Below are 20,957 nucleotides of genomic sequence, written 5' to 3'. Positions count from 1 at the left end.
CTCTAGATCATGCCGAAAATGGAAACTTAAAAAAGAAATACTATATATCAAGGTGACACAAAACTTAACTTACCCTGCGACGAGGAAGAATGCCTCTCCATTCATCTTTAACAAGTCGTCTGCGGCTGTAATAAAAGAAAAGCAAAAAATGCCAACACGTCCCACTCAGACTCACATGATGCAACCTACATCAAAGTCGCACGAAAAGTAAACTGACAGCGTTATTTCATCTTTAAAGAGCAGGGCACCTACAGTGCTGCCTGTTGCCTCACATTCCCCCATGGATGGTATTATGGAGTGGAATGATGAGGACTCGAGCTCTGAACCGTCTCTTGCCAGTACAAGCTCACAAACACATAGAAAACGAAAAACTGGCTTGCCAGCCAGTGGTCGACTTGCTGACATCTCTGACAAAGAGCTGGCGAAAGACCGAAGGGAAACCCCAAGGCAGAAGATAACTGCACCAAAAAGGACACGATAAGTCACCTTCACGCGTTAGGACGATTCCTGGGCTGTCACTTCCTAGTATATTTTCTTTGTAACGCATATGTTATGGGTCAATCAATTCTCCAGCGGAATTGTCGGAGCTTCACTTCCAACATTGGAGAAGTACAATGCAGCATGCTTTTGCCTTCAAGAAACGTATTTAAATGGACAGACACAATGTTTTTTGGAGAGATCGTTCGAATGGAGCCGGAGCCCGAGGATCTAGATCCGGGCGGGGGGGGGGGGGAGATATTTATTAGAACAAAGAAAAAAAGGGGGAAAGCCGAACGGTATGTCAGCTTGCTATTCCGCAAACGAAAAAAGAAAGAAAGAAAATAAAACTAAATGAAAATAAAATACGTAAAAAAAGAAGAAACTGAAGTAGTACACCCATAGTTAGAGACTTAGAGACTGTGGCTGTGCAGGTATACGCGTCTTGACAAGATTATAACACATCTGGCCAATTTATTTGCCGCCATCACAAACCATTACACAGTAGCACCTAGAAGGCTTAAGCAGCCAGCTTCCAACTCCCTTTATCCTCTCAGGTGACGTTAATGCCCATAATCCGCTTTGGGGCACTACAACAACCGACACTCGAGGGAAAATGTTGGAGAAATTCCTGTTACCATCGTTTATCTGTCTTTTATACACAGGGACACCTACGTTCATGCATTCTTCAAGTCAGTCTCTTTCAGTCCTAGACTTATCCTTTTGCAGTCCGTCACTATTTCATGACATAGAGTGGACTGTAGCAGAAAAACCACTGGCGAGTGACCACTTCTCAGTGGTGTTGCAATGCCTTCCTGAAGTCAATAATTTGACAACGCGCCATCCCAGGTGGAAATTTCGGCAAGTCGACTGGAAGCAGTTCTCTCAAAAATGTGACTCATCAGTGATTCCTTTCGATCGTCAATAGTGACGATTCACGAAGCTAACCATCTCATCACGAATGTCATCCGTGATGCAGCAACACAATCAATTCCCCAGACTTCTGGTCGCCTCCCAAAGCGACCTAAACGCTGGTAAAACAGCGAATACGAGAAAACTTGCAAGCTTCAAAATAGTGCGTGGGGTACACTTCGGAGGTGCCTCAGTTACGCTTTAAAAAAGTAAGAGCGAAGGCCAGGTGGACGCGCAAACAAGTCAAGCGGTCTTCTTGGTGCACCTTCGTATCTTCTCTATCTTGTAGTACACAATAGAAAGTAGTGTGGGACAGACTTCGCAACATCAAAGGGGAACGTCTCAGAATCAGTCATTCTGTCCCTCTTCATTAACGGCCAGATGTGTGAAAGCCAGGCTAATGCCCTCGCCCAACACTTCCAAAGCATTTGATGTTCTTCCCATTATAGTAGCGAATTCCTGGAAATTAAATAAAGGACTGAGAGAAAAACCCAGTGAATGGTAGTGATGGCTGTGCATGTAATCAGCTGTTCACCATGGTAGAACTTTTACGCTCCTTATTGTCGGCAAAAGCAACTGCTCCAGGCCCAGACGAGGTTACGTATAGTCCATGCTTGATCACCTGTCTGACATGTCAAAAAGATGCTTGCTCCAGTTCTTCAACCATGTTTGCATGCATGGCACGTTAAATCGTCTGCTATGGAAAATTGCCACGGTAATTCCTCACTTGAAACTATGAAAGGAAACCTCGAGTCCCACTAGTTACCGTCCTATTGTTCGCATAAGCTGCATAGGTAAGACTTTTGGGAGAATGGTGAACAACCGACTGGTCCATTTTTTCTTGAATTAAATAAGCGCCTATCCGAATTCCAGTGTAGTTTTCGAATGGGGTGTTCCACAATGGATCACCCCGTTCGCCTCGAAACAACTATTCGTGAAGCTTTTTTTTTTTTTTTTGAGACAACATTGCTTATCAATTTTCTTTGACTTGGAAAAAGGCATGGCTACATGGTATCCTGCAGGATCTCCATTCGTTCGGTGTAAGGGGTCGTGTTCTTAAATGCGTCGCTGATTTCCTTCAGCACAGAAAGTTCAGAGTTCAGCTGGGAATAATTTTACCTCGTTCATTTGCCCAGGAGAACGGTGTCCCTTCCAGGGGATCTGTTCTCAGTGTTACATTATTCATAGTCAAAATCAACTCTGTAGCCAGCGTCATCATCCGCCTTCCATATCATATTCTCTTTAGTGGACGACATCCAAATATCCCGTTATTCTGCAAACCTGTTAATATGTGAACGACAGATGCAGCTCTGTATAAATAAAATGACCAGATGGTCTTCACATAATGGGTTTAAATTTCCTCCCGAGAAGACAGTATGTGTCCATTTTGCAAGAATTAGAGGACTGTTTCTGCCACCTACGCTCCAACTTAATGGAGACGACATCCTTGTAAAATCGAAGAGCAAATTTCTTGGCATCATGTTTAACTCCAAACTCACTTTCAAGCTTAATGTTCAAAGCTTGAAGGTGAAATGCATCAAGCCACTGAATTTACTGAATATCTCTCTCACAGGTCTTGATGGAAACATTGATCAGGAAACATTCCGCCATGTGTATACTGCCTGCATTCGTTCAAAGATAGAGTATTGGTCCGTAGTCTTCGGCTCTGCCCGTCAGTCTTTTTTGAAAGCCTTAGACCCTCTTCATCACCAGGGACTCAGACTCATGCTCGGTGCTTTCCGAACCTCACCTATTTAAAGTCAATATGTTGAATAACATGACTGTTCCTGGAAACGACGGCGATGTTACCTCTGTGCATCATACACACTGAGAATAAGGAGTTGGACTAACATCCAGCCCTGACTTATGTTAAAAGCACACGGTTCAAACAGCTCTTTATTAACAGGCCCTCGGTAGTCCCCCTTTTCTCGATGCAAATTGAGCGGGGTATTGGGGATCACGATTTTCTTCCTACTGCATTCCTTCCTCCTGCTTCCTACTGCATACTGTGGAACCAAATCCAAGGTCCAAATCCAACCTCTACACCTCTACAGGAACAGTATAGTGCAAGCAATACTGCCCCGCGACCTTTCGGCCGTATTCCAAGACACGGTCCACGGAATCAGACGGCGTTAATAAAGGTGCTCTTATCCTAAGAAGAAGAGCTCCCTTTTTGCCCCCACCCCTCCACCACGAACGCGGATTTGAAGGGAGACCCCAACATACTAAGACAGGAATTCAGGAGCACACAGGAATACTACAACAAGAATCTTGAACAGACTTTGAACACTTGAGAGAAAGCTTTGGGAGCCACACTGAACTTTATACAGATGGTTCTACTGCTGGGGTAACTTGTGCCATGACTTCTAGCACATGCACTGACCCCTGTTATCCTTGCGCCAGTGAGGTCCAATCAAATCAAATCTGGCACGTGCACAAGGTCACACAGTATATACACAATATAGCATCTCTCTTCATCGCGGAGGTTTTACGCCATTATCCTGGCACGTAACTATATTCTTCAAGGTTGCATAAGGTCATCAGTTATATATACAGATTCATTGAGCTCCATTAGCGTAGCAGACACAAAGAAAAGAATTTTCTTATACAGCGCGCAGAATCACGGCACAGAGGAGGGGCTATTCCGTCATCCTATGCTGGGTGCCCAGCCATACAGGCATACGAGACAATGAGTTGGCAGACCAGGCTGCTGCAGATGCAATATCCAAAGACATCGCTCCGTTTGAAATACCCGTGCAAGATATCAGGTCAGCACTCAAGAAATTACTTAATACAAAATGGCGGAGCTTTTGGAACAGCCACACAACAAACTTAATTTGACTAAACCTCACATCCAAAGTCATGTAGACAGCCAAGAAGATCGTGTGTTGAGTGTCTTGTGATCGAGGATGCGAATAGGACATACTTCCTCCGATGGGTTTTTGTACCGTTTGGGTTTGCGTACCGATGGGTTTTTGCTTTACGGAGAGGAGCCACCTGAATGTACGCACTGTGGTGAGCTTCTCTCTGTCCTGCACATACTCATCGTACGTTCACATCACGAAGTCAGCATTACTTCAAAGAGTTTTATACATATTTTGACCTCTTCACCCAGCGCAATTGCTTGGTGATGATCCCCATCCTTATCATCCCTTTTAGCAGAGTCTCTAATTTCTTTAGCGACCCTAGAATTGTAAACCTTTGAGAATGGTGTTTTATACATTGATTCCTTGTTTTTAATAAACGTCGTCTTTTTTAAAGACCAGTCAGATCCTAATCACAGTCCTGGCGCATTATGTCCTTCGTTGTCAATGCGCGTCTAAAGCTCCAATCGTTGTCATCATCAACAACAGCTTTGAACTTACGGCAGCTATGACGTCGAGACAGAGCCACTATCCCGTTAGACCGTACTGCCACTGCAAGAAATATGGGAAGACCGCAGGAAGTTGGTTTCCACGAAGAGCGTCTCATGGAAGGTGGAAGAAGCGTGAGGAGCAACACAGGTCTCGTAGGCCCACAAAACGTGTACGATCATCATTACAAATAGAGAGCGTGTGCTGAGAGCTCTGAGATGGCAGGTTTAGCCTGTGGATAGCAGTTTTATTGCCTAAAAAACATGGTGAGCGGTGAAGATTCCCGCAACCACATGAAACCCTGGTAAATCCATACTTGATTAATTTTTTCTTCTTATTCTTTTTGCAACCTTGTCAGGCCGTAAATTATTGACCGTTAACAAGGGGACCCAGCAGCTCCAGTAGGTGCACCTAAAATGTTGTCATACGGAAGAAAGAAAGAAATGAAGAAAATGTTAGATGCGCTGGTGTATGACTTAATCGACTTGAGCCGACAATAACGTACATGCTGCAAAGTCCAACAAATAAGACCGGTGAAAGTAGAGGCCAAGAGGAAGAACAGAAGCAGCAGGGAAGAGAAAAACGTTACGCCGAAGAGTATTGCCAAATAAAAGCACAGAACCAAGCACGACGAACGAACGACGCTGGAATTCCAGCAGTGGCCGTTTCATCTTTTCCAGTACCATCAATGAAACGAGAAAGAGGATGACTAAGTTAACCCAAGCAAGAGTACAAGAACTCAGAAAATAGTGGAGAATCATGAGATTTAATACGTTCGTGCAATGGATGCATTTATGAGACGCAGTGAGCGTAGGAACGGTTGATATTAAATATCCTTCAGTGTACTTAAAAGCAGTATCGAGCTTCCATGGTTCCGTTCCAGTGAAGCCGCTCATCTTCATATTGACAAAACTTTCTAATCAGATTCGGTTGGAGCGGCGCATTCTCTTTCGTCGAAGCGTTGGTTTCACAAGACGTTCTCTTCATTCCATCATCCGGATGTTGTGCTATGAGTGACGGCAGTCCTGTAAGAATGTTGAAGAAATATTGGAACGGAAGTACTCGTTGATTTACCGAGTTGAACAGCAACAACAACTACAATAAATGATGACGATGAGATGGGGTGTTTCACTTACCGAAGTGAAACTTGCTGTTACTCTTTCTTAAGTTTACATAACTACAAAGAAATAGTGGCAGCTAGCCTCAGTATAGTGGGGCGGTGCTATGGGAAGGTAAAGCAGACATGAAAATATATTTATTTATTTATTTATTTATTGAGCTATGAAGGGGCCGTGAGGCCATTACATGAGAGAGTGGGTATCGGTTAGTACATATAATATCATGACATGAACACAACATATCAAATACATCATAATGATCAAATATAAGCGGCACAATTACAGGGGCGTAAAAGCATTACATACTATAATACAACAGCGTAATTGAGGACAAAAAGAAAAGAAAATCGGGTGGGTCAGGTGAAATATAATGGAGCCCCGACAAACTGGTTGTAATGAGGTAGATGGGTAGAAATCCAGCGAACCGGTAGAATGTAGGAGGGAAAAGCATATTTTACTTGTGAAGTGTTTCTAGAAACACCCTAGAAACACTTCACAAATAAAATATGCTTTTCCCTTCTACTTCCATTATCATCTGTTATGTTCTGCATGGCCACTGCTTTCTACTTTCTTTATTGCATGCCACAACTTTGCATTACAAATATTAAAAAAAAAAACTTTGCTGGTTCTGGAATTTTCCTCACGTAACCACTAACCTCCTTATCTTTCGCTATGCTTGCCAATTCTTGCCTCTTGTCCCGTTTCGTCCACGTGTTCGTGAACCTTCTATTTTTCTGTAACCGGTCTGTAGCCTAGATCACTACGTTCACATAATCCCCTCCACACTCTAACAAAGCAGCCATTCACTCCGGCCGTAAAAGCCGTACGGAACCTTTCTTCCCTCCGGGCTGTTGACCCACAATTCGCATGAACCTTTAAACACGTCACACCTAACCCTTTAAATACCATGCCAATGATGAGGACGGTGCCCAGAAGAAGAACAGTCTCTGTTCGAAATATCGGCGGCTTCTGTCCTGAGGCAACTCCCCTCCTGGTTGTAATGAGGTAGTTCAGTAATATGACGTGGCAGGTTATTCCAGTCTCATGATGTTTGTTGGAAGAATGACAGTTTGAATGTGGTTGTTTTAGAGCGGCTTATTAGTACCTTGCGTTGATGATCGAGGCGACTGGAAATGTATGAAGGGTTGTTTATGTAACTGCCACGGAGAATATTGAAGTGGAGCCGTAATATGTGCATTGGCCATACCGACCACTTCTTGTCCATGCAAGCGTCTTACTTGGGTGCTGTTGCACTACAGGGGAAGGTGGGGCAAGATGAAACAGAAATTTGCAATTGGATACGGAATTTTTATTTCTCTTAAAAAAAAAAAAAGAAAAGAAAACTAATCATAGGCACATTCTCAGAGGTCTAGAGCTTCTGATCTGTAAATCAGAACCGACGTAGCCGGTTCTAAATTAAAACACAGAACAAGAAATTCAAAAATACAGATTGTCTCATCTTGACCCAACCCTCGAGGCAAGACGAGACATCCCGTGGGGCAAGATGAGACACACCGTGGTAATGAACTATACAAATTAGCTTCTGCAATCCAAGCACCTACACAGACTTGTGCGCAACGCGTTACTAGTAATTGCGTTACTTGTAATCAATTACCTTTTTGAGTAATTTTTCGAGTAATCAGTTACTTTACTGTCAAAGTAATTTTTCGAGTAATCAAGTACCTTTCTGAGTAATCGATTACTCAGTAATTGATTACTTTTCCGGCAGAGATTAGCTTATCTTTCAGATGTTCTGCCCCAAGTCAAACCCCTGGTGCCATCAGCCTTTGTTGGGCTGTTCTACTATAGCAAGCGGAGGTCATTGTAATAATTGTTCTGGAATTTCAGAGTCTCTCTCCCTAATCTCTTCCTACACCAGTGTGGTGGTACCTGAAGCTTTGGAGGTTTAGTGAGTCATGGGGAAGTTCCAGGCAATGCTCTTCCACAATCGGGTCAACGTCTTCCCGGGTGTACAGATCTCCTTGTGTTTTTGTTTCTCTTGTTATGTCAGCTGTTCCACTGTTGAACCTTTGTTTTTTTTCTTTTCTGAGGCACACAAAGACGGTTATAATTTGCGTGAATGCAGAGTAACGACCGAAGTAACGCGTTACTTTTCTACTCGTTACTCAATTACATTTGAAGTCGAGTAATTGGTAATGGTAATCAATTACTTTTTCCACAGAAGTAGCGGTAACGGTAATCAATTACTTTTTTCGAGTAACGGGCACAAGTCCATTGAGCTCACCGCCCACATGATGCGCAATAAACGGCGGAGAGAAATAGCACCGGGAGTCCCGGTGCTATTTCTCTCCGCCGTCCTTTGCACAAGGCACCGCGCGACTGATGTGCCGCTGGTCGCTCGCTTTTGAGTGCGCTTCCGCTTTGCTGGAAACATGATACGAAACAGGAAAATTTGCGGGAAATCCTAGGAAATATGAAATAAAAAAATAAAAAAGAATACGAATCTCTGCGGAACAAGAAAAAGTCACCTGATAGTTGACTTATGAGTTTCTAAATTACATTAAATTTAAATTATATTACGTTTTCGCGTCTTGCCCATCGGATGCATTAATTTTTCAGTTAAACACCGGATAACCAACAGTGCCCATATTTTGCATATATCTAGATGAATGAATAAAGAAATAGGATGTATGCTTACATTGACAGAATAAGCCTGTGACGCGCTGCTGCACAGCTGACAAGAACAAGGACTACAGAAAATCGCGCGTTTTTTGCGGGTCTTTACATTCCAGGCGGAAGGAACCGATTTTTTTCTTCAACGCAAGCATCAATCCGGACAATTCTCACGCGCAATAAATCGGACATGCAGAGCCACCTATGAGTAATATTTCAAGCGTATGGAGCAACGTGTCTCTGAGACAGGTGGTGTCGAGCAAGAAATGTCGCATCTTGCCCCACCTTACCCTACATCTATAGGGTGGTCCAGAAATTCTAAACTGTACAGGTAGCCATAAAGAAACGAAACTCATACGGTCACACCCCCAGCGATCACGAGGTGTATCAAATACCAAGTATTCGCTTTGAAAGCACTGATGAAATGCGCCACAAATCTTTCAGGCGACGAAATAGCAGGTACATGTGTAAGGTAACTCTACTGTTTCTGCTCTTTTTTTTTCTCTCTCTCTCTCTCTTCCAAACAAACAGAGTGACCTGTACTAAATTTGAAGCTGGACATGCATCCCCCTTTCTCTTCTGTTCCAACATGTTCAGTAAGTTCAGAATGAGTAATCGTTGTGAAATTCAGTTATTGTCCTTTGGATGTCGCAGCACCGCAACCAAGCACCCAAAGGGAGTGGTGAAGCCGGGCATTTGTTGCAAAATCTCGCGAAATCTGAATCTGAAATTCCGTGTTCAGCATACCGCGACCTATACAACGTACAACGTATGGTCAACAGTTTCTCCGTAACTCGGCAGGGCTAGTTCAGCAAACTTTCCAGTGTGTATATCTGTGGAAAACACGGAACGCACCGTTATGCACTGCACAAGATATGCATCCCAAAAGGCTATATTGAAGTCTGCTCTAGACCACTTGGACAATAGAACCTTCGATATAGTCAAGGTGCTGGGTGTATGGGAACCCAAGAAGAGAGATGCGGCGTTATCAGCACTTGTCAACTTCATAGTGAGCAGTGATAGGGAATCTGTATTTTAGGACCACTTTCTAGGCATGTGTCTTCTTCATTTCACTTATTTCATTATTTCACTTAATTCATTTCACTTATAAGGGATGGAGCTACGCATGTGCACATACGGTTCGGCGACCGGGAGGGGTGTTTTTCTATTTTTATCTTGTCATTTTTCTTTTTCGTTTCTGCGGGGTTCATTTAGGAGATGTTTGTGGGAGTAGCAGAATTCACGTGTCGAATTTAATACCTGCTCTTTATATATATATATATATATATATATATATATGTTCAAACTCAACTCGTGACTAAATTTCTGAATTGCGAATTAACACTATCAAACGTAAATAAAAGGAACTGTGTCTTCCTTCAGCATAAACCTGCCATGTTTTCAAATTCCCCTGTCGACAATCTATTGGCTAATCTCATTCGCTGCCTTTTGCAGTTTCGCGGGATTACCTGTGCCAATGACTATAGAGAAAAACAAAAGTTCTGCAGCGGAGGGTCCATCAGCCAGAGAGAGTAAGGGAAACAGATGTATCGTCGTCTCATTGATAAGGATGGAGCTCACCGTGCCATCAAGACTGCACTATTGAGGCCGTCCGCCAGACCGTCCTGGCGATAGGGTCGTGCACGCAGCTAACGAGGGCATCCCTGGTCTGAACGCAACAGAGAAAAGCGAAAATCCATAACGTATACCGGCAGCCTTTTTACTTTCATTTCCGTCAAGGCGCAAATATCAACGGCAGAGGTAACATCTGGGAGTTCCGTGCTGATACCGGCATAGGGAACTAATGGCAAATTCCATTGGGAGAGCAATTTTTGCCACGCGCTTGGTGGGGTTTCGTGCATACTACCGGCGAGGGGGGGGGGGGGGGCAGGGGTATATGTTTATTAAGAAAAAAAAGGAAAGGTTAGCCAGGCAAAGAGCCGGCTTGCTATTCCAAAGAAAGAGAAACGAAATAGAAGGAAAGAAAGGAAAAAGAAAGAAGAAAAGAGGCGCTAGAACAACATCACATGCAGTTCACGAATCCCGAGACTCGGAGAAAATCGAGGAGAGAGGCAGAGACAGCCCACCGGTGGAATTTCCTTCCAAGATTTGAAGTTAGCGCTAGTAGGAAGCATTACTCGTAAACGGCAAGAATTTTGGGAGGAAGGCAAATTGAAAATAAACTTCACGCGCTTACGCAAACAGTACGGAAACGATTATATATAATACACAAGTTCTTTCGTGCAGACTGAAGGTTGGGGGGGGGGGAGGATTTATTGGCAGAAAAAATAAGAAAAGGGGAAAGGTCAGCCTGCCATGCAGCCATGCCATGAAGGTTGGGCATACCTTAGCAACCCACAGGTTTTTGATTGCCGGGGAGAATCCACCATGGTGCTCTTTCTTTGAGAAACAGCTCTCAATGCTTTACATGCTGATCTCTTGTCCTCTTCATGAACGTCGTCGGCAGCAGCATTTCCGTGAACTTCATGCACACTGCTTACCGCTTCACCCGGCCATGTTGGTGGGCAATGAGCCTCTCTTTCCTTTTGAAAGTATACATAACATAAAGTATATATAACTTTCTCCGGGCACTGGGTTTTTAAACTTCATACGATATTGCCATATCTTACTGTTTAGCTTTTTTAAACCTCAAACTCGGTAGTCTACTCTTTTAATTCGCTTGACTCCAGCATTCCCTGACTGTCCCAAGGACATGTGGAACATCACAGGGTATGGGCAGGTTTTAGAGCTTAATTTTTATTGCTCATTCGCCAGTACAGCTTAACTTATCATCATCATCATCATTAAAGTAAGTAAATAAATGCTTTGATGCAACTGCGTTAAGGTTTTACGTGGTGCAGTGGTGGGCTACTACATGAAGGCTCTCACGCATCGGGGTGCAGATGTAAATTATCCGGGGCTTCACCTAGAACGCCAGTAACAAGCCGAAGCGCTTCAGGCTGAATACAATTAAGGTTTCCTGTGTGCCCGTGTGCACTCCTTTGCATCCGTGGTGGCAACCTGCACGAAAGAATCGATTCTATGAAGCAGCCATGTCGGCTCCGCTCTCACCCATTTCTTTTCAGTTAGCGGAACCGGATGTTGCAAAGCCTATACGCTACACATCTGCACCCGTGAAATACATATTTTGTCTGGGATCGCGCTGGTGAGCGCGCAGCACTTCCCTGCATCGTTCCCACCAATGCATCTGTGCCTAGGGGTGCTCTGTAGACTTATGCTCTGTCCTTTTGAAACAAACAAACAAACGAAGAATAACTAAAAAAAAGCAGCCCTGTCGCAGCAGCAGAAAAACAACGTCATGAGCTGCGTTTTAGATAATGACGGTGTGCTGAGCGACAACTGCAAGACTATACTTGCGTCATGCTGCAGATTATCCAGTGTTCAGATGTTACTGCCCTAGCAATTGCTAGAGTGTATTCAGTTACAATTACCGCCAAACCTTGAAAAAGGAGACAAAATGAAATTTGCGTATCGCATTCATGTAGACCGATCCGTGTAGACCGATCCATTAAACCGATCTTTGTGCATTACAGCACACGAGCAAAGCTGATCAATGCAGCTTAGGCCACTCAACTGTTACAGCGCTGAAACAGGGCGAAAAACAACCCCAACATCTCTCGGCCATGTCGCAACCGGCCGTACTTTCGCGATCTGCTCATTTCCGTCTCACGAGGCAAACTCACCGGTTAAATTTCCGGTGCTCGGTGGCAGATGCTACACAAACCAGTAATCTACGAAATATACTCAACACAAAACAACGCTCTGTAAACAAGCGAAACTCCACCGCTCGTTTACTTCTTCATGCCTCCCAACAAAATCCGTGGTACTCGCGAATGGAACGAATATTTTGCATTCAGAATCGTACAGCCGTGTGTAAGCGTGCAAACTCAATACGCAAGAAATTCAACTTAAAAGAGCCACAAAGAAAGACGGCGCCAGTCCGCCGCATGATTTCCGAAGGACCCCGAGTACTCGTGCATCGGTAATCGTGTACATTCTCAGAAACTGATCCGGCCGGGAAATAAACATGCTTGCGAGCAGTGTATTGGGAACTTTAGTCATATGTGAAGATTGTCTGCAAGTGATTCCCGGTAAAAAATACACTGCCTTTAAAGTGATCGAAGTCGATTGACGAAGACAATCTTTCGTTCCTCTGGGACAGAAATATTAGTGCTTCTTCCGTGGTTTTGAAGCGTGCCTCACTTATTGCAGTAACGGACATATCGTCACTGAAAAAATGGCTAAGGAGCAAGCGAGCTGGTGAAGATGATGCATAATGTAAAACCCCGAGACTAGGGAACACGAAGTCTATTGGGACTTCGTGCTGTTTCTGTCCATTCGTGTTCCCTTGTCTCGGGGTTTTACATTATGTATCGTCACTGCCAGGGGAAGCTCGCGCACTGTTTGCACCGATGGCTGCGCGTGCCTTGTTTCTGTTCTAATCGGATTTTAGTCTTTGCAATTAAACACACGAGTTCACTCTCGGACTTGACTGTTCGTCTCCGGGGTTACCTCACTGGCGACGATGGCCTCTCTTAAAAATAAATCAGCTTTCGAAATTAAATTTTGCATGAGTCGGTGAAAAAAAAAAAAAAAAACTATCCTCGACACAAATTAACTGCGGTCTCTGTGGGATGTACTCTGATTCTGTTCCCGCGACGTGCAGTAAACTGTGCTGTTTTCTTAAAACATATGTCAGAATGTCATCAGCAGCGTGAGGGTCGACACAAAATCAAGAGAGAGAGAGAGAGGTATTTGCTCTTCCTTCCATCCTTCTCCATCCTTTCCTTCTCCATCCCGAATGCGTAAATTAAACCCGTTAATTTAACCGAACCCATTTTATACCCATAAATTTAACCTCGAAAGCTTCGCAAGCACTTTTGAAGATAACCCGCCATGTATGGCAAGTCTAGCGAGGCTCTGCATACGCATGTGTCTCCTCACATTAATGCTGTGCAAATGGCGACGAAAGCGAGCTCGGATGACCTTTCGTGGTATGAATTATTGCAGTTTGCACATTCTACAGAATTTATGTCACCATGAATCCTTTTAACAGCCTGCTGCGTCGTCGAAGGAGACAAACGCATCCTGAATAATGCGGTGACTGTTTGCGATATCGCGAGGAACGCTGATTTTCGCCACAGTACACGGAAAACGCATTTCACCGCCCTCCGTCGGGTTTGTGCATAAAATATCGATGACACCGCGCCTATGTGATTTGTAATATACTTCTGAGTATCTTCCTTTAAGTAAGGTACTTTGAAATGCAGTTGACTGCATGTACGATGCACAGTGCAGCTTGTAGGGTAATGAAATCACTGTAGTTTCAATGTTTCTATCTTTTTATCACTTGTGTTGACCGTACTTGAGTCAGTTTCGACATTCCCCGAAGGTACTTTTTTTTTTTTTGCCAGCCAGGCGTCACGATAATCACTTTTATTAGTATAAGTACATTAAAAGTGTGTATATATATATATAGATACTCATGGAACGATGCGACAGCACCAGAGGACACGTGTTTCGCCGTGTTTGCGGCTCGTCAGCCCTGGGTAGCTGCGCATCGTTCGGGATTGGCAAACCAGGGGTCACTCAGCGAGCGATATACACCTGGGAGGGTGTCTGAGCACTCCTCAATGCCACAGTGCAAGCCAGTGAATTATAAAAATGGGGAAAAGCCATGAAAAAAATAAGTAAATGACGCTAGACTTGTTTGAAATAACAAGTCAAACAAGTCTAGCGTCATTTACTTATTTTTTTCATGGCTTTTCCCCTTTTTATATATATATATATATACAAAGGGTAAATAGCCGAAGCTCTGTAGCTGTACGTTTAGCATATGTTTACAATTTGATCGTGCACTCCCAGCCAAGTACAGCTGTTTCGTCCTCCTTGGGACTCGTCAGCCTGGCGTAGGGAAGTGACACGATCTTGGGTCGGCACTAACAGTGCGTCTCGGCGAGACGTCAATGTTCCACGGTGACGGCGCCACCAGTGGAGGCCGCAGTGACGCTCGCCGAGGCTCGCCGAGACGCACTGTTAGCGCCGACCCAAGATCGTGTCACCTCCCTACGCCAGGCTGACGAGTCCCAAGGAGGACGAAACAGCTGTACTTGGCTGGGAGTGCACGATAAAATTTTATATATATATATATATATATTTCAACAAATCAGAACAGATAACGATATCATTCAAGATAATGGTTGGCTAGGAGCGTGCTATGCGGTGAAGTTCATTTTTATGAGTGCAGGAAAAATCAGAAGACGACAAAGAGCTTACAAGAAAACACAAAGGGGAGTTTATTAATACATATAGGGATAGGGGTCGACGTTTCGGCAGTCAGCGCTGCCTTCGACGGGACGCTGCCTTCGTCCCGTCGAAGGCAGCGCTGACTGCTGAAACGTCGATCCCTATCCCTGTATGTGTTAATAAACTCCCCTTTGTGTTTTCTTGTAAGTTCTTTGTCGTCTTCTGATTTTTCCTGCTTATATACGCATACAGAATTTATGACCTCCCTTCGGCGACCCCAACGCACTGCGATTTCCCCTCCTCCACCGCTGTCGTAGCACACGAAAGTGTCTTCTGTTTGACGAGCTCATTATATCTTTTCACTTGAAAAGAACGGTCCACCGTTCGAAACGTCGTGTCTATGTAATTAATTAAATGAAGTCATCTCAAAATATTCCTTTGGTTAAATTTCCTTTGGTGGTGCCCTGTGCGAACTTATTTCTTCTGTATATATATATATCTATATAGGGGAGAAAAGACACCAGAGACTGAAGTAGGGAGTGGGGGAAAGTTATTTATTAAACTGGCATTTAAGCTAAGGGTCTGGGGAAGTCTACGTTTCGGCGGAAGCTCCGCCTTCTTCGGGACTGAGAGTCCTCAGAGGTCTCAGTCCCGAAGAAGGCGGAGCTTCCGCCGAAACGTAGACTTCCCCAGACCCTTAGTTTAAATGCCAGTTTAATAAATAACTTTCCCCCACTCCCCACTTCAGTCTCTGGTGTCTTTTCTCCCCTATCTATATACAACATCCTGGTCGTTCGAACCTCCATTTTGTAGCGCATATATATATATATATATATAATGAGAGAAAAAAAAAATATAATTTTACAAGAAAGCACATTGCAGAAGATACCTTCAAATATTCACTCTCGTATTGTTTTCTAAACTTTCCAAAGCCGTGTTTTTGGAAACGCTCGATTTGGTGTTAGCACCGCGAAGCAACTGAACGAGTGTGGTACAGGGGGTTAGTATGTGTCCTGGGCCGGCTTTATGGGAACTGTGCCGACATTCGTCTGGAGAGTCTTCGGAAAACCCAGGGTAAAACTCAGACAGCACCAATGGGTGCCGGGATTCTAACCCATGTCATCTCTCAGTCTCGGCGTGGAAAGCGGTCATCCTAACCTCTATGCCACAGGAACTGGTTTGGACACACTTATGAAATTAACACAAATACGTGTTTTAATGAACTTCTTACCGACAAATTGTTTCGAAGACTTTAATGAGATCTTTCTTATGATGTTTTTAAACTGGTGTGTTTGGTTGTGTACTGCTTTATGAAGCAGTAGCGGTGCCCGGTCTGCGAGCACAGAACCGTCGTCTTGAGTCGTCGTTGAGTTTCAGGCTATTCATCCATTGTCAATTTCGCTTTCATCTCGTTTTCAGCTTGTACGAATAAACTGAAATATGTTGCTTATATCAGTCAGGAACGCGTGCAATTCTTCTGCAACGGTAACTACTGCTACATGGTTCGTATACGGGTAGATTCGTCATCGCTCGCTGCACCACATCGCTCGCTGCATCGCAGATCCACAGGGTCTAGCACTCTATTCTTTCGTGAAATGTAGAATACTTTTCGAAAGGAGACCCGCATGTGTGCCTTGTCTTGTACACAAACCTTACACACGTGAAAGCGAAAGCAATGGGTGGCAAGTTTGGGCCGAATAAGCTTCACCTAGGTACATGTGCATGCTTAGGACAACACACCAAAGGTAGTGATAAACCTCGGACGGAGTGCCTTTCAAAACCTTTGTCAATTGTAATTGTCAACACAAACCCAGTACGGCGACATTAGACTCAGCCACCTGGGTCGGAGACTCTACCTATTTTTCAGACAACACAGAAAAGGTGGAAGATAAGATAATAATAATAAGTTTAGTAATTTTAATAAGTTTAATTTTTAATTATCTTAAGATAAGGTGAAAGGAGCAGTGCAAGACGCCCGCTAAGAAAAAATCCTGTTTTCGATTGCCGTGGAACGTCAGATGACTTCACAATTGTTTCACACGTGCATTTGACACCTCTTCAAGAACTGGGCTGAAGCAGCAACCGTACACACAGACAAACTCGAGAGGCGGAGAACACCAGGGGGCTTACGAAGGCCCGATTTGATCCTGTGTTGCCACCTGCTTGAAGCTTATGATTGAAATTGCATGCTGTTGTCACTAAGCCAGCGAATTCGGATCATACTTGTCCAAATGCCCTGGATATTGCGCCATGTAGCAACAGCTACATCATGTATCAAATGCCAGTGATTTGCAAGTGATGAAATGCCAGTGATCAAATGCCAGTTTCAACGAACAACAACAACAACAACAACAGATATATTCTGATGATGAAGTGGGGAGGTTTTCCACTCTAGGAGTGGAACGCTACCCCATAGCTAGGGGGTCTAATATGAGTGGTGACAATGATGAGTGATGACGACGATAAGCGATGACGATGAGAGATGACGGGGATGATCGGAGCGGCGATGGCGATCCTGATCGTGATAGTGGGTTCAACGATTTCCTTTCACAACAAGCCAATCCTATTTCATATCTATCCTGATTTTACGTTAGACTGCGCACATATTCATGTCTGTCTCATGCAAACATTTATATCAAGAGTACGATGCTATAGACGATAGACGAGAGTAAATACGTTTGCGGCAGCGATATGCAGCGACGTAATGATCGAGATGTTTAGGCCACTCTGCTCCAATAGACGTCACACTTTCTTGACGTATTATGTAGGTAAACATTGTAGACAGAATAAAATTCAAACGGTTACGAACATCTAGTTTTAATGCACTCTGGGGGAGAATCTGCAACGCATCAGATCTATATTGTCTCTGTTTACGAAAACATGAAATTTGAATAACCTAGTATTTTGCACAATTAGGAGTTTTAGAAAGTTGTAAGCGCCCTTCGATTCCGACATCGTATCACTGTGAGTCAGATATCAGATATCAGCAACGTGACGTCAGCCACTCCGAATGAATCAGGCGATTGGCTTGTCATGTTTTCGGAAAGGTGAAGTTACTGCCATTCCGTTTAATGCATTCAGTTTGCCGTGTGGCCAGGGTACAACACAACTATGCACTCCCGCTTCTGATATCAGGAAAGCTTCCGGAATTTCTCTTTCTAGTCGGGTGATATGTGGCCCTTCTGTGCTCCAGAAAATTGGAGGAAATGAGGAAAATTGGGGGGAAATTGAAACAATACAGTAGGTGCATTCTTTTCGCTTGCACCCCCTGCACCAGATCTGAACTGGGTTATTTGCGTGCCGAACTTTCCTGTTGAAAAGAAAGGCATTACTAATGAAGTTCCTTTCAGCTGGAAAGTGCAGCTCCTGAAATCCCGTCTTGAGTGGAGTCCAAGGTAGTGCAGTCCAGTGCAAGTGAAAAGAATGCGCTTAGATTGATTCACATGGATTGCCAAACGTACACCTTTTCTGTACGCCTTTTTGTTTCAATTGTCATACACCCAAATTGACACAAAAAAAACGTTCCTTCCTCTCTCTTCGAATCAGGTGCGATAATCCTATCATTCGCGGCAGTGGTGTTTTTAGAGTGTATTGCGCTCCAACAGGCTGTGATTAATACACCACGCAGTCTGGCTTAGGTACGCCCTCAGCATGATAACGATATTAACATACACATCAGTCAAAGAACACGGAACATAATGTTCTTTATACGTAACCTTGCATTGCCTTTGCTCGCGGTTGCGTGTGGTCACGTGGGGGATCGAGTGTGTATATATTGGGCGTATATTGGAGCAACGTGTGTCCTGTGGTTCGACCGTGTCTTGTAGCCTCCCTAGTAACGATGAACGTTCAGAGCTATGTACTTCAGTAAATTGCTCGTACGGTAAACACAATACGGTGCTGGCTGCACGTAATTGTCGTTATTGTATCTTTGAAATCGTATGGTTATTTAGGTGTAGTACTGTTGGTAATATGACGTGCTGTAATGACAATGTTTCTTTCTGTGAAGGTCCGCCTGTAAGATGTCTTTGGTCCTCACGTGCATATCAGGTGGAGAAACAAAACAATAAACAACAATTACAACAAAATAAATAATGCTTTCGCTATACAAGAGACATGCAGACCCCCACACTTGGACGTAACAGTTCTCGGCAAATAGATCATTGACCTTGCCGGCAAGATCATATGGGAAGACATGGAATACCCCCTTTCTATGAACACACGGTGCCAAATGTTGGACAGTGCACAATGCACTCTCAGCAAACAGGGTGGAGCAGTTATACCTTTTAGGAGGTAATAGTTCTCGCATATGTTGTGCCTAAAAGGTTGCAAAGTTATACCTGCTACCTACGAATGATAGGGTTACCGCTTTTGATTCAGTGAGCGAGGGGGGGGGGGGGTACGCCTTTTTGTAGCAATTTGGATATATGATGATTGCTTTTACCACCCTTTACACCCTTTATCAGACGCTATGTTGACCTAGGTGGTAACTATAGAAGTTGCCACCTTTTCACACCCTTTTTTCTTAGAGTGCGGTCCCTCCAGATTGCCGATCGCCTGAAATCATATGGAATAATGCTTACTTCGTCTTCAAGACACTCGTCTGTGTCTCTAACATTTTAAATACATTAGAATGTGAACCGATGCATTTTCCTTTCTCCATATCTTTGAATTAAGGAATAAGTAATACATCGGTGCCACCTTACGGAGTTGAACTGAAGCAAGGTGTTACAAATGGGAAAAGGAGACAGGGGAAAATGAGTTCATTTATGTCTGTCCTTGTGCATACCTCCAGAGATTCAAGGACATATTACCAACAATTTCTTTCTTGTTTGCCCACTCTGGCAAGCAAGAAAGAGCTGACTGCAAGATTTCATTAAATGGTAGCGCAATTCCTTATCAACGTGTCAGTCAAACCAGCACTATTTATTTTTGCACGGCTATTAATTACTTTTGCTCGGGTACGACGGGCGGCTGTTGTGCGTGCCGGGCTCGATACGCATGTAACCGCCTCATTCGGCTCATTTCTGTAACTGATAGTCACTCATGAAATCTATCAAACATGAAGGAATCCACAATCATGAGAAAATGGATGGTGGTAGAAAATATTGCATTGATTATTTTTATTGCATCAGGCAATATCGCAAGACTAATGGCCAGCCATTGCAGCAGCGGTAATTGGGTGTGCACAGAAAATGATTACTTGATCCTGGGAATAGATTGTTCTTGAGAATTACGGAAACATGATAACATAATGAAGTATGCAACGTTCAGTGCTATAGAACATGTTTTTTCTGTCTTCGTTCGTTTAAAGAGGATTAACAACGTCGGTAATGATTCGGTTTCCATAAAAAAAATATGACGCTGAATTGCTATGTCCAGTTTCGTAATCACGTAGCAAAATTGTGAAGGACAAGGAGAACATTTCTCTGAGTTTGGAGAAAACGAAAAGGGACGACACGTAGACGACGAACTCATCATTGTGGTCGTAAATAAATGCATAAAAAAAATGCGCAGAGTAGTTATACCCCGCATTGTCTTCGTACACCATGACTTTGGAAAGGGAATTTGTGAACGTGCTAACGGTGTGGTAAGAGTACGTACGCCATATACCATGTTTCAAAGTTAAGTTGGCTACGCACAGAAACCTCATGCTTCACATGAAGCACTATAGAAGAACATTCCGAGAAATCTTCTCCAAGGGAAGCTGGCCGCTGTGCAAAAGTGAGAGCACAGAGATATAATATAACACCACCATCGTAACCAGGTGTCGCTATCTGTGCAGTGACCCGTTTCTGCTCTCCCAGTAGCTTGTGGACTCCATGGGGTCGAAGCCAGCTCTCCCAGTCGGTGTGCCAGTTGTAGTTGTAGATTTCCACTTATCTTTAAACAGATACAAGAACGCTAAAAGCGCCAACACGATCGTGATGACAGCTCCTCCAGCGGCGAGCCACATAACGACATTTGTTCGCGACTTTCCCCCTTCTGCTCCTGCTACGCTGAGGTGCGACCGTTGGCTAAGTCGGGATTGTGACAAGGCAAGATCCTCGATGGATCCCTGTCGTGGCGCTCCAAGTCCTCTGTTTAGATTCTTTTTCGAGGTGTCTTTGTACATGAATGCTGGGAGATTCGCTTCTTGAGGGCCAGTTTGTGAAGCATTCTTGGCAATTTTCTTTTTCTTACCCGTTGAACCTTC

At 43.9% G+C, this 20,957-nt stretch overlaps 1 protein-coding gene across 2 annotated transcripts in view; it reads left to right on the top strand.

Annotated features, from left to right (window-relative positions):
• The window catches only part of LOC135377525 (prolactin-releasing peptide receptor-like), a 774,729-nt gene that overhangs the window by 747,745 nt on the left and 6,027 nt on the right, over nucleotides 1-20,957 (top strand). The window lies entirely within an intron of this gene.

This window comes from Ornithodoros turicata, chromosome 1, assembly GCF_037126465.1.
Source record: "Ornithodoros turicata isolate Travis chromosome 1, ASM3712646v1, whole genome shotgun sequence".
In the NCBI taxonomy this organism is placed as follows: Eukaryota; Metazoa; Arthropoda; class Arachnida; order Ixodida; family Argasidae; genus Ornithodoros; species Ornithodoros turicata.
The sequence above is the reverse complement of the archived record's forward strand: the minus strand, read 5'-3'. Positions and strand labels throughout refer to the sequence as shown.